The sequence below is a fragment of the Adiantum capillus-veneris genome, chromosome 26 (assembly GCF_014529385.1).
Source record: "Adiantum capillus-veneris isolate H3 chromosome 26, ASM1452938v2, whole genome shotgun sequence".
NCBI classification, from domain to species: domain Eukaryota; kingdom Viridiplantae; phylum Streptophyta; class Polypodiopsida; order Polypodiales; family Pteridaceae; genus Adiantum; species Adiantum capillus-veneris.
Window position 1 is genome coordinate 2,837,626 of NC_140956.1, and position 27,546 is coordinate 2,865,171.

At 41.3% G+C, this 27,546-nt stretch overlaps 1 pseudogene; it reads left to right on the forward strand.

The window, feature by feature from the left end:
• Window positions 1–23,659, forward strand: part of LOC147422893 (uncharacterized) — a 44,332-nt pseudogene extending 20,673 nt beyond the window's left edge.
• The last annotated feature ends 3,887 nt before the right edge of the window (window positions 23,660–27,546 follow it).

A 27,546-nucleotide genomic window follows, 5' to 3' on the forward strand; every position in this document is an offset into this window, starting at 1 on the left:
ACCAAGTTTCATCACATTTGGACCAGGTTTGACCTCATATGCATGGAAAAACGCAAACTAAGGGCATAAAGGCACTAATGGGCCATTGACCTACCAAATCTTGTCCAAATCTCATGAAACTTGCACACCACATTCACATACACATCAGCAAACCATCTGTGTGGTCAAGGAGTAAAAATGATGAATTAGACATCCTACGTGTAGGATGTCTAATGGACCTTTTTGGCATAGAAGGGAAGTTTTGTCATTCCAGATTTGGTTACCTCATCAGCAAGAGCCCATATGTCAATTTTGAAGCCATTCTAATCACTTTTGACCCCCAACACCTTCAAGATGCACTTTTTGAGCCCGAAAACACCTCACAGAGCCCTACAGGCATCAAATCTTATCCAAATTCATATCCAAGAACATGGACATGTTCCATAGGCCAAGGACAACCCACAGAACAAGTTTCATGCAATTTTGATGAAAAAGACATCCTACGCGTAGGATGTCTTCAGCATAAATTTAGCCTTCTGTGCAAGAAATGACATCATAGGAGCCAATACCATGATGCATTGAGCCCATATACCAAGTTTCAACCCATTTGGACATCAATTGCTACCCATGAGGGACAATCTACCCAAATTGTGACCTAAAGCCTAAATGAGCCCAAAAATCCACTTTTTGTCATCCAACTTCAAATCCAAGCTTATAACCATGTTCCATGAGCCTTACACTACCTACATGTCAAGTATGAACCAATTCTGAAGAAAAAGATGTTAAGTATGGAGCCTGATTTACCCTTGTAATTTTCTGTGGTAAAAGCGCACATTTGTAACACCCCCATTATGAGGAGAAGCCATCGTGCGTGAAGGAAAATCACTCACCGGAAACCAAAATTTTCACGGACAAGAATCAAGGGCAACTTTAAAGGCTTCGGGGACGGAGGCCCTCGAGACTTTTTTTTCACCGGAATATTCTTTTTCGCCGGAATATTATGGCCGGACGGCGGCCGAAAAGTGGTCGGAAAACAACCGGTCGGTTGGCCGGTGGCCGGTAGTCAATGGCCGATGGCCGGTGGCCGGTGGCCGAATTCAATGGCCGGTGGCCGAATTCAAAAGCGGACTTGTCTTCTCAAGGGCGGCCACACATGGGCGGATTGGAGGGTCCGATTTGGACTTATTCGCACAAGGGCGGCTACACATGGCTGTCTCTCATAAGAGAGGGCAGCCCTTTTGGCCTATAAAAGGAGGCCATTTCTACACACATTTCATAGTGTGAAGTTGATGCAACAAGGTGAGTGTGAGGTGGTGAGAGTGAAGCAAGGCGGGAGCTCCATTAAGGGTATAATTCCTTTGTAAACTACTTCTTGTTTTGAAGTACTAAAGCCATTGAGTGGCTGCTTTCCCGTGGACGTAGCCCACATTGGGTGAACCACGTATATCGTGTGTACTCTCTCTCTCTCTCTCTCTCTCCCTCTCTCTCTACTCTATAATCTCGTGTATATAAATCTTTCTCTCTCCATTAAGTAATCTACTCAATTATCTATTTAGCTACGTCTTATTTCCTAACAAAAGACATCCTACGCGTAGGATGTCTAGATGGATATTTTTTGGCCAAATTTGCACTGTGAGCACATGCACAGCTTCACAAGTTCCTTTTAAGCTATAATTTTGATTTTCAAGTCATTTGGATAAGTAAAACTCAATTTAGCGGCTGATATGGAAAAAACGCTAACTTTGGATTGCTGAGTGCAACAGGATCTATGGCAACCTCGAAGTCACCGGCAAAGAAGAAGAGAATGACAATCAAAGATTATCTGGACGAGGTGGAACCTTTTGTCATTCCAGAGGGCACACTAAAGCCCACCAGCACCTGGGTACAGGAAGATCTGTTAGAGTCAAACGACCTAAAGATATACCAGGGGGTGTTCAAAGACAATGAAGGCAATGTAATAGAGCTGCCAATGCTGCCAAGAGATCTCAATGAATTTGTCCGAAGCAAAATGGCCGGCTACTTGGAGAAAATTGACCTCCATAACTAATTCGAAGCAATACTAGCAGGGGTGGACTTCAAAAGAGTATGGGAGTTTGTAACAAGCATCAAAAAGGATGGGGTGGCCAAGGTGACAGATTTGCACGACAAACCCGATACAGAGATCATAATCACGGAGCGGGTTGTAGCCCATGCACTAGATCTCTCCAATCAGGGAGATAGTGTGACAAAAAGAAGGGATGAAGTCAAGGTGTACAAAGAGAAAAAGGCCAATTACACCTTTGAAGACATCGCCAACCCAAAGGTGGCGATCATGAGCCAATTGTACAACCAGTACTTCCACATGTGCACGAAGAGGCCATAGAAGTACAGGATGCCGCCAGGTGCAATTGCCACAACGTTTACTTGGGCAATGACAAAAGGTACCCCAAAGATAATCAACTATGCGGCATACATACATGACAGCTTGGTAAAAATGGGCAACAAAAAGCCAACCTACATAGTGCCAGGAGAAATGATAACCAAGGTAATTTATGCAGCACTACACGCCAAGGGAAGGTGGCCTGACCCCCCATCTCAGAATGACTGGCTAAGGATAAGGGAAGACAAAGAAGACGAGCCACAACGAGCACCAAGGGTGGCTACAAGGTTGAAGAGACGGCTAGAGCACATGCAGAGGAGCAGCCTGAGCAGAAGAAAGGAAAAAAGGAATCTGCTCAAGTGCCCAACCAAAGAGACAAGATCACAAAAAGTGGCTAGACTTGAGAGGCTGATGGAGAGTTTCCGAGTAGAAAAGCCCTAAAGGGTGATTTAAACGAACTATGGAAGCCATCTCTCGAGTCTATGTCCGGATCATCCAGAAGAGTGCAGAGGGACCGCTTTGAAGACTATATCAAGAATTTCGAGATTCTTGATGCTGCAGCGGAAAACATTCCCCGTGTCCCTTTCACTGAGGAAGAAGTGGAGCAGATAAGGCAGACATTGCTAGATGAACAAGAAAGCCAAGAAAGGAAAAGAAAAATGAAAGCAGACAGAGACTTAAAGGGCAAACCTGCAGCTTTACCACATAGCCCTAAATGCCATCACCACCACCATCACCACCTCCTAGCAGCCCTCCACCAAAAGATAAGGAGGCTGGGGACAATCAAGAAGAACACCAGGCTGAGGAGCAAGAGTAAAGGCCAGAACCTGAGCCCAAAGAAGAGGCCAAGACTGCGTCTAAGCAAAAAGAACTAGAGGAGGCATATTATGCATTTTTGGATCTGCTAGCTGCAGGCTATACAAGGGAAGAAGCTGCCACAGTCGCATTCGACTTGGCAAGGACAGGGCATAAAGAACAGATGCCAGGCATCCGGCTAGTTGAGCTAAAGGAAATTGCTACCAACACGGTAGACCTGCACCCGCCTCGAATGATTGGGATGTGGTGATGACAATGCTAGCTGGAATAAGAGCACAATCTGTGGCATCAGACGAAGAATTGATAACTCTAAAGGCCACCGAAGAAAATACCAAGATGGAAAGGGATATTCTGCAGGCACAAAGCCAAGGGCTAAAAGAGAGAGAAGCTGACCTCCAGGCCAGCTTGGCAATGGCTCTACAAAACTACCAAGCAAAGCAAGAAGCAAATGAGGCAGCAGCAAAGAGATTACAAGCAGCTGAAGAAGAGTGTCTGCAACTCAGCAAGTCATTGCGAGATGCCGAAACAGAACGGGATAATCTGACACTCCAACTAGCAGAAGAAACTAAAGAAGTAGAGGCCATGAGGAATGCAAAGGAAAAGGCAGAGATAGAACAAGAAGCAAGCTTGGATGAAGTCCTTGAGCTCAAGGACCAATTAAAAGTCAAAGATCAAACCATCCAGAGGCTGCGAGCATCACCTGCTAGAGTTAGAGCTATGAGCTCGAATCAAATCATTTTCGAGAGTCAAATATATGAAGAGCAGATGCAAGAACTCCAGAAAGAGCTAACTCTCGAGAAGAAGCAGAGGTTGATGATGGCTGAAGGTTCTATCGCAATGCAAACCATAATGGAGGACAGCCACCTAAAAAAGTAAACGCTGAACTCAATGACCTCCTCGTGACTATGGGCGGAGAAGCCGAAGCGGAAAAGCAGACACTCCTCAAGCAAATTGAGGAGTTGAAAGGCCGGCAACAAGCAGAAGCAGAAAGCTCAAGGCCAGCTGCCAATGAGGGCATCAACCTCGACAATGTGGCAGAACCTGTGGACACATCCATGCCAGAGGAAAGCACAGCAGGATCCTCTCAAGAGCCACGGGATCTAACACAAGAAGAGGAGGAAAAATTGCGTAAAGCAATAGAGACAGAGCTCAGAGAAAGCACAAAGGAAGCCTTGGAATGGGAACAGAGGGTTTTCAAATCTATGACAATTCAGAAAATAGACGCCAGCAATCTCAGGTGTGAATGGCTTCAACCCTCTCTACCATATCCATTGCTGAAATATGAGGCGGCAACAATAAACAGGCGAATCAGAGAAGAGCCAACGGTCCCTCTCTACAACGCAGACACCTCGAGGCCAGAAGGAGTAAAGCTCATAGTGGATTCTCAGCCAAAGTGGAGGAAGGCTTGGCTTACCAAGTACCCGCAATACCTAATACACTTGGTAGAGGCACCTAAACACATCAGAGACAACCTCAGCTTCTGTCCTCTACTAAGGGTTAGGACGTGGAAAGCACAAGAAATCTTACAAAGAAGCCAACCCACTTGGCTGAACTACCCAAAGTTGCCGGGTGTGAAGGCAGGTGAGAGAATAAGTGTACAATACATGGTGAAAACCCTAACGGGCGCCATAAAGTTGTTTACTGGCTCACCTGACCTTACATGCATTATGATAAGAAAGATCTGCAGAACCATCCTAGCAGTGTTCGAGACCTTCAAGCCAGGCCAGGTGACTGACAGCATATTCTTCTTCCAAGATACATACAGATGTGCTTATGATATGTCATGTCAGCCTTCCAAGGAGGTGATACATGCGTTGTATCAAAGAATTATGTTTCTCCCATCCTATCACCTCCAAGAGTTTGAAGAAGCATTCTACACTGGGTTCTTCACCATGCATACAGATATCTTTGGCCCAACAATGCTAAATCTACATGCACGGTACGAATCACTGCTAAAAATGTGGGAGACCATAAGATGAAGCAAAGGATCAAGGCCATGTCGGGGACGACATGAACAAGGAGGGGGGGGATGTTAGAAGCTGGACACACCCCACGGCATCTAACTACTCGGGGAACTATTATTTTTGTAATTATTCATTCATTGAGGAAAACCCGATTTTTCACATTGTAAATATTGGGACTTACAGAAGTTTCCAGATTGTATCCCAGTTTTGATAGTTAGACTAAGTTGATGGTTGATTTTGGAACTTTAGGGTTTGAGAAGTTGTAAGGTATATATACCACTTTTTGACCTTAATGAAAAACCTTTTGTCCTTTTAAACAAGTTTTAAGTTTGTGAGTGAGCGTACTGTGTACGTGAGAGAGAGTGTGAGCTTCGTCTTGACGCTACGTGTGCTACGGTGGTCGGAATCGAGTACGGAAAAGTGCAGCGTGTTGCCCCCGACTAGAGCTACGAGCCGATACCAACATTGCGCGCCTACGGTCCGGCTTTGGGAGCTCCTTCTATGAGCTTCATCGGTTGTTTGGGTGAGCATACGTTATCTGATTTCGCATTACAGCATATCCACGCATTCACATTGAGTAGAGCTACACATTATGCACTTCAGATTTCGGAAACAAAGACCTGCAGATTTCGGCCAGACATCCTACGTGTTTCTGCACCGGGTGTTTTGGGTCGTGATTTTGGTTCATAGACCTTAGGGAGAGTGGCCTATAGGTATTAGTAGGGTCTTCTTCAAGTTCTATGGTGTTTCGAAAGTGTTTGATGGGTGTTCGGCTCTAGCAAGCATTGTAGGAAGTATCCTCTTTTGCGCTCTTGAAGACTGTGACTGAAACAATTGGTAGGGACCTCTGTAGGAATTAGTTAGGAGTCGGTCGAGTGTAGGTTGACACCTTATGCTTGCTTCCACGCGCCTGCGGGTCGAGCTTCGTCCTTAGCTGACATTACTTGTTAGGTGAGTTCTCGTTGTGCCGACGTCCGTCGCGGCGTATCCGTCCAACAAAGGGCATAATCAACAATGAGAAGAGGCAAAACTTCCCTCCACACATATCATGATTAATGAGTAGACACTTCCCTCTAAACAGGTGAGATTTATTTTGGCATGAATTCTTTGTATGAGCCTTAGGATCTCATGAGAACCTACATGTTGTATCTAATTGAACCATGTACAATGAATCTACCGAGACTTACCATGATGTATCCAATTGAGAACCATGACTGCTAAATCTAGTTAGAGCCTGTCATGATGTATCATGAGGACCTTGTAGTTAGACCCTGATAAATCTAGTTAGAGCCTGTCATGATGTATCATGAGGACCTTGTAGTTGAATCCAACTAGAGACCTAAGCACCATGAAACCATGGCACTATGACAACCATGACACCATGATATGAATGCATTAGAATAATGTAGGCTTAGGAGGGCATCTGATGGGTTCACCCTACATTATCCTAGCCTTATGGAGCCTCTCTCTAGCTACACATGATGATTGATGATGTGGAATAATGCCTTATGATATAGCTATGATACATGGACCTTTCTAGCCTATCTACACCTAGATAGGGATTAATTCGAAAGGTTAAATAACCCTTAAAATATTGCATACGAGTTTTTCCCATAAATCTTAACCAAATGCATGAACCCTAGCTGCTACCACACCTCACACATGATGTCATTCAACCTACAACTCCTTCTCATATAGGAAAAATTTGTTTTGCAAATGTCTACATAAGGGACTCCTCAAGATCAGCTTATGGCTCAAAAGTGGTGTGCCATATAAGTCAAGTGGAAAAACCATGAAACCCATGAGTGTTATTATAGGCCAAGGTACAATGGAGATATACAGCATGTACCCATGGAGAGTCAAGAACAAAAATTCTACCACTACCTAGTGGAAATCCAATTTTCCTTAGTTGATGCAACTTAAAGAACATGCAAGCAAACAAGCCATGGTTCCTACCATCTCCTAGGAGCAAGTACCACTTCCATGCCAATTAATGAAGATTGGTATATGCCACCACTTAGGGTAGAACTAGACCATCATATGCCTATCAAAGTGAATCCAATCTACTTGGCAAAACTGGGCCTCATCAGAAACAAAGGGTAGAGGGTTGTCAACATTGTGGAGACCATGATCAATGGAAGAATGCATGTAGAGAGATGGGTTAAAACTTGGCACCTCCTACTATATATTGTTATAATTTTTGTAATAAATGGAATCACTTTCCAGAGGACTATCCAAGAAACCCAAACAACCATAACAAACTACTATTGGATGTAGTAGTGTCAATTCCATCAACCTCATTGAGCGTGAACCAATAGTGCAGGTGAAAGTTGTGACAAGAGCTCAAAGAAAGCTCCAAAAACAAAACAAGTATCAAGATGTTTAGGAAAGTAAGAAGTCATCACAAGCTACAAAATAAGCAAGAATGCATAGAAACTCACTAAGAGAGCTGAAACAAAAGGCACTTATTGAAGAAAAGTCTAAAGAATTGTATGACAAGAGAGACTACATTTCTATCAAGATAGAGGATCATTCATGGAATCTAGAGGATCTATCTTGGTAGATAAAGTATATGAGAACCAAAGAAAGATACCAAGTAGGATTTTAAGTGGGGCAAAACTTGGAAAACAAATGGAAACACTACCTGCACCCAAAGCATGAAGCTGCAACACTTGAAGTCTTTAAGGGATTATAACATAAGAGATTTTGGAAACCCAAAAACAAGAGCTAGTCAATCTTGATGAAACAAAACCAAAGGAAACTATTAGTGAAAAAGATCTACCTATGAGAACCATTGCAAAAGAGGAAACAAATCCAATAGTGCAAGATGTACAAAATGGAATGGGAGGGATTCCACACATTGTGGATGATTGACTGGCACAACTGTGGAAAAAAGTAAGGGGTGCTAATGACATCATTCAAATCATATAGCTATCTCCCTTTGAAGAATTATGCCTAGAAATTCCTTCCATGGTATTAGAGATGCATTTGTTGTATGGGGATTGGGTGTCAAAATCCTCTATGGATTCAATCACCAATATCTTCAAACATTTACCTTCATACCTGAAAGAACATGAAGAAGGATTATAATTTTCAAAACCACCAAAGTACACACAACAAAGGAGACCCTTGATGTAAGTAATTTACATTCTATCCTATGCACTCCAATCAAGTGTACTATAACTATGGAAGAATTGTTGAAACTCAAACCACACCTTTGCAATGATTTGAAAAATAGTTTGGGAAAGAATGGAAGAGTGAGTGTAGAGAGCAGAGTCAAAACTTGGTACCTCTTATTGTATATTGTCATGATTGTTGTAAGAAAGGGTATCAATTTCTAGAGGACTGCCCAAGAAACCCAAACAAACATAACAAAGCGGTGTTGAATGTGGTAGAGTCAATTTTGTCAACCTCATTTGAGCATGAACCAATAGTTCCCATGAATGTTGTGACAAGTGCTCAAACAAATCTCCAAAAACAAAACAATTTTGAGGATGTTGAGGGAGATAAGAAGTCATTTCAAGCTACAAAAAGAGAAAAACTGCAAAGAAACTCACTAAGAAAGTGAAAACAAAAGGCACAAACTAAAGAAAAGGCTAAAGAATTGTCTAAAAAAATACCAAGTCCACTTCTCTCAAGGTGAAAGGATCAAAAATGGAACCTAGGGGATCAACCTCAGTAGATAAAGTATATGATCCAATCAATGCTACTCTAGAAGCATACCAAGTAGGATTACAAGCTTGAAAAACCTTAGACAATAGATAGAAACCCTACCCACACCTAAAGCTTGAAGCTGCAAAACTTGAAGCCTTTGAGAGATTAGTCAAGATAGCATAAGAGTTTTTGGAAGCCCAAAAACAAGAACCAAAGCCCAATGAAACAGAACCAAAGGAGAATATTAGTGAGAAGGATCTCCCTATGAGAGAGCAAATCATTCCAAAAGAGGAAATGGATGAAATAGGGTTTAATACAAGAGATGAATGGGGGTGATTTCACATGTTTTGGATGCTTGGCCAACACAATTGTGGAAAAAAATAAGGGGTGCTTATGACACAAGTCAAATCATAAAATCATCTCCCTTTGAAGAATTATGGCTGGAACATCCTTCAATTGCAATAGAGACATAGTTGTAGTATATGAATTGAGGGTCAAAACCCTCGAGGCTTCAAAGGCCAATACCCTAAAAAATTTATCCTCATGCTTCGAAGATCATGAAGAAGGACCAATAATTTGCAAAACCACCAGCATACACGCTATGAAGGAGACCCTCGATGTGATCAATTTTACACTATCTTATCCACTCCAATCAAGTGCACTATCACTTTGGGAGAATTGTTGAAGCTCGGACCACATTTATGGAATGATTTGAAAGTAGTTTGGAAAAGATCGGTGCCAAAGGGTTAACAAAAGAACATTTCAACCAACTAAACCAAGAAATTATCCAGGGAAAATAGGTAAATTTGTTTTTATGAACAAAGTGGGAGAGGAGAAGAAGGCAATACCATGCTGCCTCTTGAATATGTCGGAGTTGAATCTCTTGCTATATTGGGTAGTGGAGCAGGAACTTCTATTACTACCAAACAAGTTTGGAAAGCTTGGGTAAAACCATCGATTAGAAAGATTTGCATGAAGCCACAACTAGGATTGTTAGAAGGAGTGATAGTCACCTTGTATAAAATTGACTACAAACATACTTTTTCTATCGTGGATTTGAGGGCCACATCAAACTACAAAATCATATTAGGAAGATTGTTTATGAAACGACTCCAAATGATTTAAGATTGGGACTATAATGCCATATATCTTAAGCAATTCGAAGAAATAATGAGATTGAGTATAACAGATTTTTCTTATTGAGATGTACATAGGACTCCATTAGAGAAGTGAAATTGTTTTTGTTCCATTCATAGAAAAGTGGAATACAAGAAGTCAAGGGTTTCCAAAACAAGAGAAAATTAGATGATATTTGACATTAAGATAGCTGAAACAAAATCCACTAGAGAGATACTTTACAATGAAGTAGGAGACCAAGAGTGCTATACCTTCCAAGAAGGAATTCCTTTTAGGAGTCTTTAAAAGAATGATTCAGATAGAGCATGCTACAATACGGAAACTCCATTACAACCACTAGTTACAAATTGGAATCAAGAATTATTGAATCTTAATTTAGCCAAGCCTCAATGAGAACAATGTGTTTATGGAATTCATTTACATAATGAACCGTCTAGGAAGGGGGGAGCTACACCCAAGATCATCACTCGGTAACCCTTTTAGGAAACGTTATTTTGCAATTCAAAAACAAAGATAGAAAGAAATGCAAGCGCAAAGGGATCTTGAATATTTGGAGAGATTTCAAGAAATTGAAGAAATACATCCTATTCAAGACTATCCAATGGTACCTCCCATGGCCGTCCATACAACAAAATTTGTACGGACGGCCATGGGAGGTACTATTGGATAGTCTTGAATAGGACGTATTTTTTCAAGTGGAGCCATTACCAATCAATGATAAACTCCAAAACTTCTAGGACAAGGGAAAATCAAAGTTGCAACAACTCAAGTCAAGGTTGATGGTCAGTAACTTCATCAAGTAGCTATGAGTTATTTATTGCCTCAAGATCTACTATGAAAGCAACAACCAACATGAGGAAAATAAAAGAAAACATGAAGTCCAAAAAGAAAGTGGTTTTGCACTATCACCAGCAACAAAGGCTAAGCAAATTTGGGTTCCAAAGTCTCAAGTGGTTGCAACAAAGATGGAAATGAATCTTTTAGTTAGGGGTATAACAAATGGTCGTAATGTTTTTTTTTAAGAAAACAACAAATGATCCCAATGAAGCTACTTCAAGCACAAGGGTTCTACAAGGGTAGCACACATATTTTGCTACCTAATCTTAACCGCCAAACAACCTCCTCATCAGATGCAAAAAGCGCGAGCTGAAAAGTCAAGCATGTTGATGTACTCGGGGGGTTCACTATATAGAGATCTTGTATAGCACGTGTACTCAAGAGGTATTTATAAAACCCACTATTCTTTTTGAGGTATAAAGAGACCCCTTATGTACCAAAATTTCCATTTTTTCAATTCAAAACACCCTTCTATTGTATATTTTATAAAAGTAACCCCTTCTGTTGGACTCACGTGCTATTCTACATATTTTTGAGTAAACCCCCCGAGTTGATGTGTATAAGTACAGTTGGAGAGTCAATGAGAAGGAGATGTCATCAAAGTCAATAAAGTATCATGCCAACAAACTTGAGAAAAAAAAACCATTGACAACCAAAAGAGTATGGCAAAGAAGAAAAAGATTCCAAATTGGTCTCTCATCTTCTTGATTTTGAAGGTATGAGTTAGCCTATTATTGAAAACATCTTCGATACGAGCTCAATAAACATCTCCAAGAAAGTTGGTACAATCAAACCCATCTCCTTGTAAGGACTTTTCAGAACCAAGCTCTTGGAAGATCTTTGAGATTGTTAAGAAACTCCCCTTTTGGAATTATCAAATACATTGAAACTGTCGATTCTCCAGGTAGACATTTCAACTCGCATGAGTCATATCAATTGTGAAAACATAGGGTAATTCTCTCTCTCTCTCTCTCTCTCTCTCTCTCTCTCTCTCTCTCTCGCACACACACACACACATAAAATCATGGCAAGATCCATCAAACTATACAGATAGGTAATGACATGGTACATATGGCTGTGCTGATGTGGCATGCGTGTGCATGACTGGTGTGGAATACTCTTATGATGGAATTGCTTCTTGATCACAATGTAATGATAACAAAAGGCCTTTTAGTTATTTCAAGAAATGTATAGAAATAACTTGTAAATTTTGGCACCAAGAGCCTATTAGTAAGAGGCCATTGGCACTCAAATTATGTGAGTGGGCTTACATGAGCCATTGTAAGGGGACACCTTGGATAAATAAACAAAGAAGTGGCACAAAGGGCATCTATTATAGGGAAAAAACTCTTTTTTATATATACATATGAACATACATTCATGCATGCATATATACATACACCATATATATTTACATATATACATTACATGCATGTAAAATTTCCAAAGTCCCCCTAACACTAGTTTAGTACAAAAATAGAACACTTTAGTGTCCTTCTTTTACAAATTCAAATTAAATGCTACTTGCATCAGATGGTGTATTTAAGAAAACTCTCTTTATATACTTAAATATGTCAGCTAGAGGGTCTTTTGAAAATACAATTTTGCATTTAGAAGCTATCATGATCAAAAACTATACTCATCAAGTGGACCCTTGTAAGCTTACGATTGATGCTTTGAAGGAATCAACTTTATAAGCTCAATATAAAATGAGCATACCTTGTAGACCAATACAGTAAAACAAGCTTGGGACGTTCTAGCTAGTCTATATGCACGTTCCGATGAGGTAAGAATAGCATATCTATGCATAGTTTCAATATGACCTTTTTGTCCATGATGTATGCATCATTGACATTGTAGATTCACATGTGTAGTATTTTGATAATGGTGCTACAAAGCATATTACATCTCATCATGACTTGTTCACGTCTCTTGATGTCGTCCCAACTGGAAATATTTATTGCTTGTGTCAAAACAATGCCTCTTATACAACTAAATAAGTCCAAAAAATTGTATCCACTATAGGCAATGGCAGTTCCTTCACACTTCTTGATGTCCTTTTTGTGCCTAGGATCAAGGAGGATCTGTTATCTATATCTACACTACCAAGACTTGATCTTTCTATAGAGACACATGTATTGTTCATGATCTTACTTCAGGTGACACTATTGTGGCATTAGGTACCTTGTCTCATGGCATGTACAAGCTTAAGTATTATGAAAATTCTATGGAAGAATTTTAAATGCAATTACAAATTCTAACGTCCACATTTTGGACATCTAAATTATTCTAGTTTGATGCGTTTGCAAAAATCTAATATGTTTGCCTCATTGGCCCCTTGGGAGGTGTGGGGGTTGTCTTTGGCGGAGTGTGCATGTGAGGAATGCATGTAGGAGAGGGGAGAAGATAATTGGGGAAGGGGATGAAGCACAGATAGGGAGTTGGGTTAGTGGAGAGGAACATGAGAGAGAGTCAACTCTCTCACTTTCTATCCCTATATTGATTAGGAAAGAAAAAGAGTAAGGGTGGTTTTCCACGGCCACCTGGCCTACATCCCAACAACCTCTACCAAGAAAGTGGTTGGCGTTTCCCAAATCTTTCCTGGAAAATTGAGTGCTTAGCATCTTTTTCAACTAATTAATCTCATCAATTGATTTTCTTGCGATAAGCATATCATCTACATACAAGATCAAGATGATTAAAGAACCATTGTTCAACCTCTTTGTGTATAAGCAGTGATCCTCTTGACTTCTTACGTAACCCTGAGATTGCATGAATTTGTTGAATTTTTGATACCACTTCTTTGAACCTTGCTTGAGGCCATAGAGTGCCTTTTTAAGTCTAAAAACCAATTCTAGCCTCCTTGGCTTTTGGGTTTCACATACAAAACCCTCTGGTTGTTTCATGTAGACATCTTCATCTAGATCCCCGTAAAGAAATGTTGTATTCACATCCATTTGGACAAGTTCCATGTCATGGATAGCAACCAAGCCAAGCACAGTGTGAAGTGTATTCATCTAGACAACTGGAGAGAAGATCTCATTGAAATCCACACCTTTTTGCTGCTTGAAACCCTTGGCAACTAGACGAGCCTTGTACCTAGGCTCGGGATTTTCCATTGTATACTTCTTCTAATTGTATACCCACTTGCAAGGTAGATTATTTTTTCCTTTTGGTAATTCAACCAAATCCCATGTCTCATTATCCACAATCAAATTGTATTCTGATTGCATAGCATGCTCCCAATTAATGCTATCATCTATTTGTATAGCTTCTTTGTAGCAGGTTGGCTCTCCAGGGGCTCTCCACCATCAGTGACCAAAATGTGGTGTATACCCGGCTCAAACCACTCGGGCGCACGTGATACTCTTATAGAGCGTCTTAGTGCCTGACTGTTGTACTCTGCTCTCTCCATAGTACTATCTTGCAATTGATGTACTAGGTGCAACACTACTGAACTAAGTTGGTTCGGAGGCTACATCCTCAAAACGAACGCGTCTATACTCAACTTCTCTAATGGGCTTCTTGTGCATTTTTTATTCATTGAAAATCATGTGTGACCTACAAATGACTTTGCAGGATTCTAGGTGCCAGAGACGATAGCCCATCTCTCCATTTGCACCATAACCGATAAAAATGCATTTGTGTGACCTGGGATCTAACTTGCAACGAAGTTCTTTGGACACATGCGCATATGCCTCACATCCAAATACACGTAAATGCTCATAGCTTGGCATTTTTTCATTCTATAATTTGGAATTCTGAAATTCAAGGAGAACTAGGTGACCTGTTGGTGATGAGCACTCCTGTCAGAACAGCTTCTTCCTAAAACTATGGAGTAAGTTTTGACACAAAAATCATAGAGATAACTCACTCTTGAATCATGCGATTCGTTCTTTCAAATATCCCATTTTGTATAGGTGTGTATGGAGCAGTAAACTGCCGACGAATGCCTCTTCATGCAAAAATCCTTGAACTCCGTGGAGACGTATTATCCACCATTGTCCGTGGGAAAAGCTTTGAGGTTTTTTCCTGATTGGTTCTCACCCATGGCAAGGAATTCCTAGAACGTAGAAAAGACCTCTTCCTTACACTTAAGGAGATACACCCACACCTTTCTGGTATAATCATCTATGAACGTGAGAAAGTAGTTTTCCCCCCTATAGTATTATGTGGCATTGGACCACACAAATCACTGTGCACTAAGTCTAGGGGTTCGCCTAGTTTCTTGTTCAATGGCAAAGATGTCAACCTATATGTTTGCCGTATAGACAATGCTCACACAATGGAAAGTCCGTGTAATCTAACACAGGTAAGTAGCCCAAACGCTGAAGTGTTTTCATTCCCTTTTGGCTAATATGCCCTAGCCGGCTATGCCACAACCCAGTAGACAGCGGCATCTTGGCAACATAGATAGAGTGTTCATTGACACTCAAAACAAATATAGAGTATAGGGATCCATTTTCACGACCTTTCATCATGACAAGGTTGTTCTTATGGATCAGCCAAGAACGATTACCAAAAGCTGTAGAGTAGCCAAGATCATCCAATTGCCCTATAGAAATGAAGCTCTTGGTAAGCTTGGGCACATGTATGACATTCTGCAACACACAAGTAGTGTCATTATGCATCTGAAGTTTCACATCACCAATGCCAATAATGTCAAGCTCATAGGAATCACCAAGCTTGACTATGCCATGCATGGATGCATAAGAGGAAAACCACTCTCTATGCAGTGTGACATGAAAACTTGCATCCGAATCAAGAATTCAATTCTGTGCATAACCCTCATCTTGCATCCTGTGCAACCAAAGCATCTAGAGTGAGATCTGAAGTGAAAATGAGAACATCTGAGGGATCTGATGTCACCTCTGCATGAATCTCTATTGGCATAATGTTCATCACTGGAGGAGGAGCATCCTCTACTGCAGTAGTAGGTATGGGAGACTCAACCACATTGAGCTCCTCAATCTTTACTGTACTTTTGTCTTTTTCATAATTATCTTTTTGCATGTTTTTCTAATATCTTAGGAAACTACGACAATCCTTCTTGTAATGGTCCTTCTTATGGCAATAGTAACACTTGACATTTCTGGCACTGCGGTCTATACTTGAGTTCATGTGTCTGCTAGGACTAAGAGGATTTTTCTCTCTACTTTTGATTTTGTATTTGTTCCTGTCACGGCCTCTTGTTGCTATCCATATATGCATCTCCATGACTAGAATCGTCGAGAGATTTACGTCAAATTTCTTCAGTGAGCAACACCTTTGTGACGTCATTGAACATTAACTTGCCATTCGGAGCCGAATTGCTAATGGCTGTGCAAAAGATGTCCCATGAATTGGGTAGAGAGCATGACAAGAATATAGACTTGAGTTCGTCGTCAAACTCCTTAAAGCACAAAAATGACAACTGACTGAACAAGGAGTTGAACTCATTCAAGTGACCAGAAATTGTGCTACCTTCTTTCATGTTGAGCTTCATAATCTTTTTCATGAGAAAACTTTGTTGGATACAATTTTTCTCTCCCATGTTGAACATAAGCTATCCCAAAGTTCCTTAGTTGTTGTCTTCCCTATAATAGTGAAGAACACTAACTCGGCTAGATGTAGACGTATCGTCGCCATTCACATCCAAAAGTTCCCACTGAGCTTGCGTATAGTCATCATCTTATGCGCGCTCTTTCGACGGTTCTAATAGGTCTTTGTTTGTCAAAACATCTTTCATGCACTCTTTCCACATGGTGAAGTTGCTGCCATCAAACTTGCGAATGAAATACTCCTCCTTTTCTGAAGAAGAAGCCATCACTGACAAGAGGATTTGAGAGGTGCCAAACTATGGCAAGAAGTTGCAAAAATTTGGGCAGAGTAACCTTTGTATCGAGAGTAAAATCTCAACCGAAATAGGCTCAAAGGTGCCAACAATGAAAGTCATGACTGGCGAGAAGGAAATCCGACAGAGTCTCCTTTGTATGAGGAGTCAAAACTCAACTCAAAATACACATAAATGTGCCAATTGCACTAACTGGGCATCAAAAAACTAATACTTTCACTGCCAATGTGATCGCCAACTCGGCGTAAAAGCATATGAAACCATCCACATACATTTCCTATGGCGAGGATATCAAAAGTGGGGAATTCTAGCTACTTGTATCACCGAACGTGTCTCAACATTTGAGCACACTCCAGCTACATGTATCACCGAATGTGTCTCAACATTCAAGCACACCCCGGCTAAAGAAAACCTCACGCTATGGACCCTACAAAGGCTAATAATGCAGACACAAGGGACTAGCCACAATCTCAAACAGGGATCTTCGAGTCCGAGTCTCAGAAATGCCCTGAAAAAACTGTCAAAATAGCCAAAAATGGCTCCACACGTAGTACAATGGACAGTGTCCGCAACTCAACGTACATAAGTAAGCCGCGCTCAAACAGGCGCCAAGAACTACTGCATGGAATAAAAGTGATCCCTGCGGGGATATATGCTCTCAAAAGAGCTCAGTAGCACTAGGTGTGCTCAAACATCTATCCGTTGAAAATCTGTTGTCGAAATGACTACCAAATCGTCTCTAAAAGTGTTGTGTCTAGAAACCTGGAGAATTTGTGTGTGAACAGGATCAAAAGCCCCCTGTAACCTATAACATGTGTGTCGGTGTAGGTATGTGCTGATTTCTGCCATCAGGCATAAATATGCTAGTCGAATAGCTGCCAAAGCTGTCATAGTCAAAAATTGTGTCGTAGAGCGTGATCGGTGTGCTCGGTGCCGATGCCGGGTGTCACTCTTGTATTGTAGAAGCACCTCACCCATGCATGTGGCGAGCACAATTGTCAATTGCGTGAAATCGGTGTCAGGTCGGATATCGAGAAATCCATCGCAATGTGTAAGGATGTCGAGCCGGTGTGCTAGAGATGGTGTCGAGACGTCAAGGTCGTCGAGAGTCTGAGTCAATGCTGAAAGATGAAAGCAATGTCGCCTTCCACCGCCGGACGAAAGTGGCTATCCGAATAGCCATAGGATGCCTATACTCGAAGCCGATGTCAAGCCATAGAGGCCGAGTCGGATCGGTGTCAAAACCGCAAACCGGGCCGCTAAGTCAGTGTCAAAGATTGATGTCGAAGCCGCCTCCCACTGCCAAACAGGAGTCTCCGATGCCGAGGAGAATGCCGAAAAATTGGGCAAAACAGGGTGATCCTTGGGCTTCTCATGGAAGCTCGCTCTCAATCTCAATCTTTCTCTTCTTGCTTGCTTCCAAAGTCGTTGTCGTCTCTCTATCCTCTCTCTCTTTAGACTCTCTCTCTCAATATCTCATGCCCGAGTATGTGTGAGCGGGGGTCAAAATTTCGGGGGGGGGGGGGGGGGGGAGGGGGACCCACCCTTGGACACACAAAGGTGTTAAGGCATTGAATTTTTTTAAAAAAATGAATGTCAACGCCCGCAACCTACAATGTCAAATAAAATGTGGCAGCATGTGTGTGAGTGTGTGTGTGTGTGTGTTTGGGGGGGGGGGGGGGGGTGCTTTGCCTTGCTTGGTGCAGCGCTGCCTCTCTCCTGCTGAGTTTGGCTCTGCCCGATTCATTAGGAAGAGAATGGGGTCTAGGAGGGCCTCTTTATTTGGCAGTTTAAGGGAGTCTAACCTCTTGCATTAAGAAAGCAACCAAAGGGCAGTTTTTGAATTCAAACAGGCAAAACGGCTAGTTCATTTGAATTCAAATTTTCCCCCCAAAATGAAATTTAAAATCTAGCGGGCAAAACCATATCATGTAACATATCTACGGAAAGAGCTTGGCATGTAGATTACAGATCTGTAATCTCCACTCAGAGAAAAGATCATATGTAAGAGTTATAGAAGGCCGAAAATCATAAAGTTATCCACCCCCTTTTTTGGGGGGAAAAGTGCATCCTTTGACCACTCTTACACCTACACACTCATCATTCTTGCACACATGGCATGCATCTATTTGTCAAAATGTTAATCTATTTGTCAAAATGTTAATCACCTTCATAATCTCATGGCAAATAAAGTCAAAATGTTAATCACCTTCATAATCTCATGGCAAATAAAGAGGCCCTCTTAGACCCCATTCTCTTCCTAATGTGCTACTGCAATCCTCCCCCTCAATTGCTAGCACAAGTCTTGACCTGCTGCATCCGAGGTTGCAATCCCCACAAGCTACTCTTTGTGTGTGTGTGTGTGTGTGTGTGTGTGTGTGTGTGGGCGCGCGCACAAGCTCGCCAATGTCCCAAATTGACTGGCTTGTTGTATCTTACCCCAATTGTAAAACATTGTCCAGTTCTTCTCAAGAGCTCATTGCTACCCCTACAAGCTCGCTACACTCTGTGTGTGTGTGTGTGTGTGAGAGAGAGAGAGAGAGAGAGAGAGAGAGAGAGAGAGAGAGAGAGAGAGAGAGAGAGAGAGAGAGAGAGAGAGAGAGATTCTACACACACAAGCTCGCCAATTGCCTCCTCGACCTGGCTTCTAACCTTTCCTTGCTCACAAGCACACCAATGTAGTGCAGCCAGAGAGAGAGAGAGAGAGAGAGAGAGAGAGAGAGAGAGAGAGAGAGAGAGAGAGAGAGAGAGAGAGAGAGAGAGAGAGAGAGAGAGAGAGTGTAACACACAATCTTTGACTCCTGCTACTACTAAAGCTCTTTTTGACTGCTCGTAGCTTCTCACTCTCAAGCTCTCTCGTAATTCCCCCTTTTCTTACTATCTGTAGTCCCGATTTCTCCTCGATCTTGCTCATGTTCTCTATTGCCGAGATGCTCTCATGCCCAAGCTTATGTTTGATTTCCTTGTTTAGCTCTGCAAAGCTTCCATTTCTCTTGATTCCCTAAGCCCAAGAGGGGCTGTGCACGCGGGGATGCACCTAAGCTCGAGATCCATCAATGCCGCCAATCCTTGCAGGATCCACTTGGCAAAGCTCAAGTTTGAGCTCCGAGCTCCGCCATAGCCGGCGAGCTCACTGTCGCCGCTAAGGGGTCATCGCCGCCGATTGCTGTTGCTCTGATACCAATTGTGGGGGTTGTCTTTGGTGGAGTGTGCGTGTGAGGAATGCATGCAAGAGAGGGGAGAAGAGAATTGGGGAAGGGGATGAAGCACAGACAGTGAGTTGGGCTAGTGCAGAGGAAAGTGAGAGAGAGTACTCTCTCACTTTCTCTCCTTATATTGATTAGGAAAGAAAAAGAGTAAGGGTGGTTTCCCACGTCCACCTGGCCTACATCCCAACAGGATGCACCATCTAAGAATGTTTGTAAAGGCTCTATGTCGGGAAAAATGCAATGTTCCAGGTTTTTGGAAGAAGCTTATTCACAGCAATATTTGTGGCCCAATTCACACTCCTTTTAGTACAAATTTGTACTTTGTGACTTTCATTGATGATTAATCATGGCATACATGGATATATCCATTGAAGGCTAAGTCCAAAGTTTTGATGTACTTCAAATAGTTCTTGTTATTTGATTAAAAAATATATCTGGCTTTATTGTGGGCACCCTCCGTTGTGATTGAGAGCAGAGTATATGTCAAAAGAATATGATGCATTTCTCATTTGTCGTGGCATAAAACATACAGTGCCTTGTAAACCTCAACAAAATGGTGTTTATGAAAGCAAAAACAAGTCACTTATGGAGATGGCATGATGTATGGTCAAAAGCAAAGCTTTGCCACAAGTTTTTTGGCTAGAGACTATCATGGGTGATGCCTACATACTTGTGTCCCACCAAAGCTTTGTAATCTATGACTACATATGAGGCATGGCATGATAAGAATCCATCTATTGATCACTTACGTATTTTTGGTTGCTTGGCTTATGCTCTAGTGCCACAACAACTACACAGGAAATGCATCTTTATTGGTTTCAATGTTGAGAGTAAGAGTTACAGGTTATATCATCCACAGTTGAAACGTGTCTTTTCTGCGGATGTTGTTTTTGTAAAATGTGCAGTTCCTCCCTTGTTTTCATGTACTAAAACAGACTTGTTGGTACGAGCAACGAAAGAGAAGAAGACTTCCACCTGATGTGTTCGTAGTTACAGGACCTAAGCCACAAGCCAGGTCGATAAGGTTAAAGGTTCTATGGACTCTACATTCTACATTATAAGAGAAGAAAATCCCCTTCACATATTAAGGATTCAAAAACAACGCCTTTTTCCCCGCTTTTAAGAGGCACGGTCACCATCCTTAAATCCGAAATATGACAAGAGATAAATCTCTAACTAACGAAGACAAAGTGAAAAGTACTCGACTAATCGAGTCTACCCATCCTTGACTAGCAACCTGAGCCAGTCCCCACTTTCCACACCGCACTCACCCGTTCTTTTAATGTTATCTAATTACTACCACGACATATACAACAATGTTGCTTAATTAATTCTTAACACAAGTTCTTTAGTACAATCCTTTCAACCATCATCAAACAATTCTTTCATAACCAGAGTGAAAGAATTCTATAATCCGCAAAAAAAAAGAATCTTTATTTCTATACAAGTTTTGCCTCTAACCACGGACTTTCTCTGTTTAACTGACAGAGCCTTTGTAAAGGTTTTTCCTAATCGCTAACCGCGAGATGCGCATACTTCCCTTTTGCTAACCGCAAGGGACATCTTGCTACCCGCAAGGCATCTTGCTAACCGCAAGGTAAAAGAAAGAAAGTTGATGACCTCAACTTTAATTTCCGCTAACCGCGGATTCCTCTCGCTAACCGCGAGTTCCATCTGGAAACAAGATTTTCTTTCAGTATTTCATATTCTAAATGTTTCTTTCAATAAGATCAATCAAAATCATATTCTCAAACCATAATCACTTATCAACAATATTTCTTTATCAAACAATAACAGTTTATAAAAACAATACTTTTACTACTTTATAAAACATATGCTTGTTTCATGTGATTGAACAATCACGTTTCCGGTCGGTTTAAGGTAAGGTTAAATCTAAGTTCATCTTACCGTTCAACATGAATACTATGCATAATTATAAATTTGTTTTACCGGATTTGGAGCGCGTGCGGCTAACTCCTGTGCTGGCGGTTGGACGACTTCGACTTCTTCATCGATTGATGCTTCCACATGAGGTACGTTCGGAGTTGACACCTTTCTTCCCACCTTCCTTGGTGGTGCAACGGCATGGGCGTCCTTGGAACTTCGCGTTACACGCTTCAGAGCCATAGCTTCGGAATGGAGAAAAGAAAAGCGTGTTGTTGGAGAGAGAGAGAGAGAGAGAGAGAGAGAGAGAGAGAGAGAGAGAGAGAGAGAGAGAGAGAGAGAGAGAGAGTGTTCACAAATCGGGCGACGGCACGTCGACGATTGGAGATGGAGATGGCTTGAAGGTGAGAGGTCAAGGGAGAGAGGCTTCCTCCGACGCGTCGCTGCGAGAGAGCTTCCGCTTCTGTAGATGTGTGTGTTTAAAGTGAGAGGAGAAGGGTCCGTTATATAGGCCCTAGGGGGGTGCTAAAAATACTGAGAGGTTTCAAGAATAGGAGAAGGAAAAGCTCACGCGTCGTCGCGGCTGTTAAAAAAATAAAAATAAATAATAATAACATTATTATTATTTTTTAGCGTTCGTGAATCCTATGTGCGATTTTAAAAAGCTCTATACTTACAAGTTCCCATTCTATTTTGAAAGAGATAAGAAAGAAGTATCCTAATTTTGACTCACCTCTCTCTCTCTCTCTCCTAAAAATACTATCTCTAAGCTTTTTCTTCACACATAGATTAAGTTCCCACGTAAACCTATCGTTCCACATAAAGAAAGATAATAAATAAATGGATTGAACCGGATTTTCAATCCGATTGCTCTGATAAACTCATGATGACTCACAAAATTGAGAATCTCAATTGTTTTGCGAAATAACTGAACTGGCTTATATGAATAAATGTTGGGTACATTACAGAAAAGGACGGGCTATTGTGTGAAAACAGATATCTGCAAGCTCTTCACTCTTGCTCACTTTCACCTCAAGGTTGGAACTCTGATAAATTGTTAAACCTTGAGTGTCATAATTCGCATTCTTTGTGTGCCTTTCTTGCAACCTCAGAGAAGCAAGCTGGAGATCTATGGAGTAGTGCAATTTGGCTTGGATACCCTTGTGCTTGTAAAGCTTTGCTTAATAGAAATGGAATAGTTATTGGACGAAAATTGAGAAAAATTCATTTCTTATTAAGTGCCAATGAAAAAGAATCGATCAAGAGCCTATCAAGTGGAGACCCATGCTCCTATGGATATGAATATTCCAAGGTTTTTGTAGATGAAGTGAAGTACAATGTAGGAGATTATGTGGTAGTAGCTCAAGATTTCGACCCAAAATTTTATGGGAGGCTATCTAAAATATTTTATGTGGAGCAAGAAGGATTTGTCATTGTGTTTGTCACAGTGGAGGCCATTGTAGAAAGCTTTGATGGTATAGACGATGTTTCTGGAATGTTCATCTTACACAAAAGTAAGAGGAATCAGTGTGTCATTGATACTACCAGTCCACTGTATTTGCTGGAAGTTCTTTTATATGCAAGGAGCAAGAGTTGATATGGAGGTCTTGCATGAAGTTAGTGCTTAGTGGATCTGATCGACATCATCGTCTAGTGCTTCCAAGGGGGCTAGGATGTGTTCCTCCTTGGCCAGAGGAGGGCGACATTGTAATTGCTAAGGGACTTGAAGCTACGACAATTGAAGCTTTGGTGCAAAGTGTTAATGTAACTAATAAGAAAGCATTGCTATACTGGAAAGATGATCATCACGAAGAAACTTTTTGGGTCGATTGGAAATTCATCTTCTCTATTCCGATACCTGGAACCAATTAAGTAAGTCTTTTGAAATACTATGTAAGTGATTTATGAAAAGTTTACTAATGTATGATTTGTTCTACAGGTATCCAAAAGCATGGACGGGTGATAAGATGCATCACATATGGATTGATGGGACTTATTTCAAGTTTTCAAATTATTTTGTTGAGATTGAAAGACATAAGGATTTCAATTATATGTACATGCGTCCTTTCGTTGTATAGGAATTCAAATTTCTCTTTTAAGGATTATTGATCAAAGCTTGTATTGATGACAAGCTATTTAAAAGTTAATTGAGTTGCTTTCTATGGTGTTTTGTAATTGTCTTTTTGTGTATTACTAGTCAGCTTTGAGTTGTTGTGAAGCTCTCTTATAGTTGTCATGTTGTCACTCTAAATTGTTTTTTTGGCAATCGACAATATGTATCAATTAAGTGAGAAATGAAGAGGTAAAATGTACTTCTGAAATAATCTTTTTGCTTGTGTTAAGACGTTAAACATGCAATCTTCGTGTGTTATGAGAGAGTGATAATCCAAACATCTATTTCACAATGTTACTATGTTACTTGCATGTGGTAAGAAATGATAACAACCTTTTGAAGTGTAAACTATAGTCACTCTTAAAAAGTGTAGTCACCCATAAAGAAAGTAATCCATTAAATATAACATGTATCAAGCACGTAGTGTTAATTATCAAATAAAATTACCACATGATTGTCTTTGAAAACCATACTCAACACCACCATGGAAGCCATAGTGCCATGATACCAATTATATTTCTCCTTAAATGAGCTAGTAGTCTATAGCACTATAGAAACAATCTCAAGCTACCTATAAGATCTATGCGATTGGCTTTGAACTCAAAGATTTCTACTCAATAGGGAATCTGTGCATGCACATGAGGATGTGGGTGTGTGTTCTTGGAAGAGAGAGGGAGAGAAAGAGACATTGTAGCTTATTTTCTTGTTTATAGTGTAACTCTATGATTAATAACACCAAAAAATTTAGTATAGAATTGTTTTTCACAAACTATCATGTCTAAAAGCTTAGCTCTATGTTATTATTCTACACTATTTCTAAAATCGTACGTAGAATTTATTATTGACATGAGTGTCATTATTTCTACATGGAAAAAAACTCTCAAAAATTTCCATGTGGAAATGAAGATATATCCGATTCTCCATTCTATTATTTCTATGTGGGAAAGAAACGTCCCTCAAAGTTTTCCATGTGAAAATGAAGATATTTTTTATTGATGAAAGTGGGAAAAAAAACCATGTTAGAAAAGTTAAATTTCCACTTTGGATATTTATTATCATAAGGAAAAAATCCCCAAATGGAACAATTACAAATTATTATATGGGAATAAAGAATTTCTCATAAGAAATACATGTATTTCATGATGGGAAATATATTTCCTTTATGAAAATAATTTCTCCACGTTAGAAACTCATCAGGGAATTTGTCATGAAGTTCTTGTGGGCCTGACGACACCTTTCTGGCAGAGCCTACCCAACTTTCCATGATCTTACCAATCTCGCTACACCTGGGTTGATGATGTTGCTACCACCCCTGCAGACGAACCTACTACGGCCGAGTGTCCCGCCATACCTGTAGAAGACGAAGTAGCAACCAAAGCTGCTACTGCAATCTTCACTGCTACCCACCCAGAATTCTTGCAGCAAACCTCTCTCAATTGCAGCTCTTACTCCCTCAATGATGGCTGAAATGGTATCTGTCTCCACCTTGGTCTCAACATTTGCTGCTTTTGCCAAAGACGCCCACACATGAAAACTTGTCCAACACCAAAGCACGACTTTGATGACGAGTCGCCTCACAAGCTTAGTCCATCAACTGGCATTCCACACCTTCCCAAGGCTTTGAGCAAATCCAAGCTCCAGTCTCTCCTTGAAGCTACAATGAATACCGCTTCAAATCCATTTTCCAACGTGGATTTCCGAGATGCTTACCTAGCTGTATCCCTTTCGTCTGAGCACTACTTCCAACCTCTCTCTCTTCAAGGCCTCTACCAAAGCAACACTCACGTCACTTTTACATCCTTGAATCAACTTCCCTCGCCAAGAGCTTCTCGTTCAACCCCCTTTGACCCTGGCGGTAATGTTGACCCTACTCCGCTACCTCTTGTCGAGATCCATCTCCTCAATTTGGTAGCAACCCAGGCAACAACTTTCCAAGCATGCTACAGTCAGCTCAATTTACAATTCATTCTCTTATGGGGGCGCAAAATTAGCAACCATGAAGTAGTCTACTTCTTTCACTTGCGGGGGGGATTTGATAGTGTTCAAGTTTCAAGAACTCTTGACGCTTATCTTAAAGCCGGCTTCCGTGGTATTCTAGGTTGATTGATTCACAAGATGTGGGACCTCAACAATCTAATGAAGGAAATCTTGATCCAGGTTGAAGACCATGGTAGTCACACCAAGATGCTATTAGAAAATATCCCAATTGCATAAGCATATTATATCTACCCAAAGCATGTAGATTAAATCTCCCACTATGCACCCACATGCCTTTGTATGGACGATGCATCTTACGGGGCGTGTTGGAATGATAATCCACATCATCCATCCATGTCATCATCATAATAGGCATAAATGGCACACATCCCCATAGATTACATCAACCCTATAACTGGCTTGTAACTGCCTCCTCCTTCTGTATATAACTGCACCTCCACGGATGAATTTAACATACGCTTCTTGCCTATCGCCTTGTCTTGCTACCTGCGTATCTCTATCTCTGGCTTAACAACCATTCACCCTCTCTCTTTGTGAGTGCTCTCCTTCTCCCTTCTCTCACAAGCCATATAAAAACAAGCTGTATTGGGATCAAGGACCTAGGGGGGCAACAACATCAAGATAGAGATGGGGAAGGAGATGGCGGGGTGGCAGAGGTTTGAAGGGTAGTTCAGCTGCTGCAAAGTAATGGTAGAGAGCATAGAAAGCTTGCATGCATGTTGGTGGCAGTGGGAGTGGGTGTGTACGCACCTGTATTGCAGCAACGAGGGGCAGAGAGATTTTTGGTGACGTCCATGAGAGAGAGAAAAAGGGATTCCAAGCCGCAGGGATAGGAGATGTAGCACACCGATCTTTTGATCCAGTTTGAAAGGCCAAGGTTGGAAGCCGATTTTGGCTTGCGTGAGTAGTGTGTGGTTGGAAAACTACGCGTGTATGCAGCGTAGTTGGTGAAATTGTTGGCGCCCTCAGCCTTGCATGGAGAGTGGTTGTAGACGAGGGGTCGATAGCTGATGGACTGTGGCGGTTGAGGGTTTGCAAGCGGGGGGAGAGAGAGAGAGAGAGAGAGAGAGAGAGAGAGAGAGAGAGAGAGAGAGAGAGAGAGAGAGAGAGAGAGAGAGAGAGAGAGAGAGAGAGAGAGAGAGAGAAGCAAGCTACTCATCTGCATGGGGTGCCAATGATCACCGGCAACCAGGAGTTATATATATATATATAAAAGTGGTAATTTGGTGGTACATGAGCCTATCGAGACAATTTTTTTTATTAAAAAAATCAATGCATGTGGTGGGAATATGACGGTGTTGTAATGATAGCTAGGAGAACTTTTGCTAACACCTCTTGTCACTGTTCACAACGACATTGGTCATAGTTCGAACGGTAAGGGTGTCGCCACTACTCGTGCAGGTGCTGCTCCAATAGATTGGAATGGCTATGAGGGAAATTTCAGTCAAGCTGTGGTAGCATTGGTGGTGGTTAATTTACCATTTACGACGGCTAATTTTACTGAAATTTGAAGTTTTCCAGGCACGGGACGGGGTTGAGTACTATTAGAGATGGTGTGGGAGTATCATTGATGGCAGGCTGAGTGAAGGTTGAGCAGGGTGATGTTATTGTCTATGCAAGACTATTAGCAATGCTATATGGTATATTGACTATGGTTGTTGAGGTCAATAATTTATTGGAAAAGTTCTATCCTATGTAATCTCTTATGGTTGCATCCCATATCCACTACTCGTTTCTTGATTCTACCTGGTTGAACTCGACGG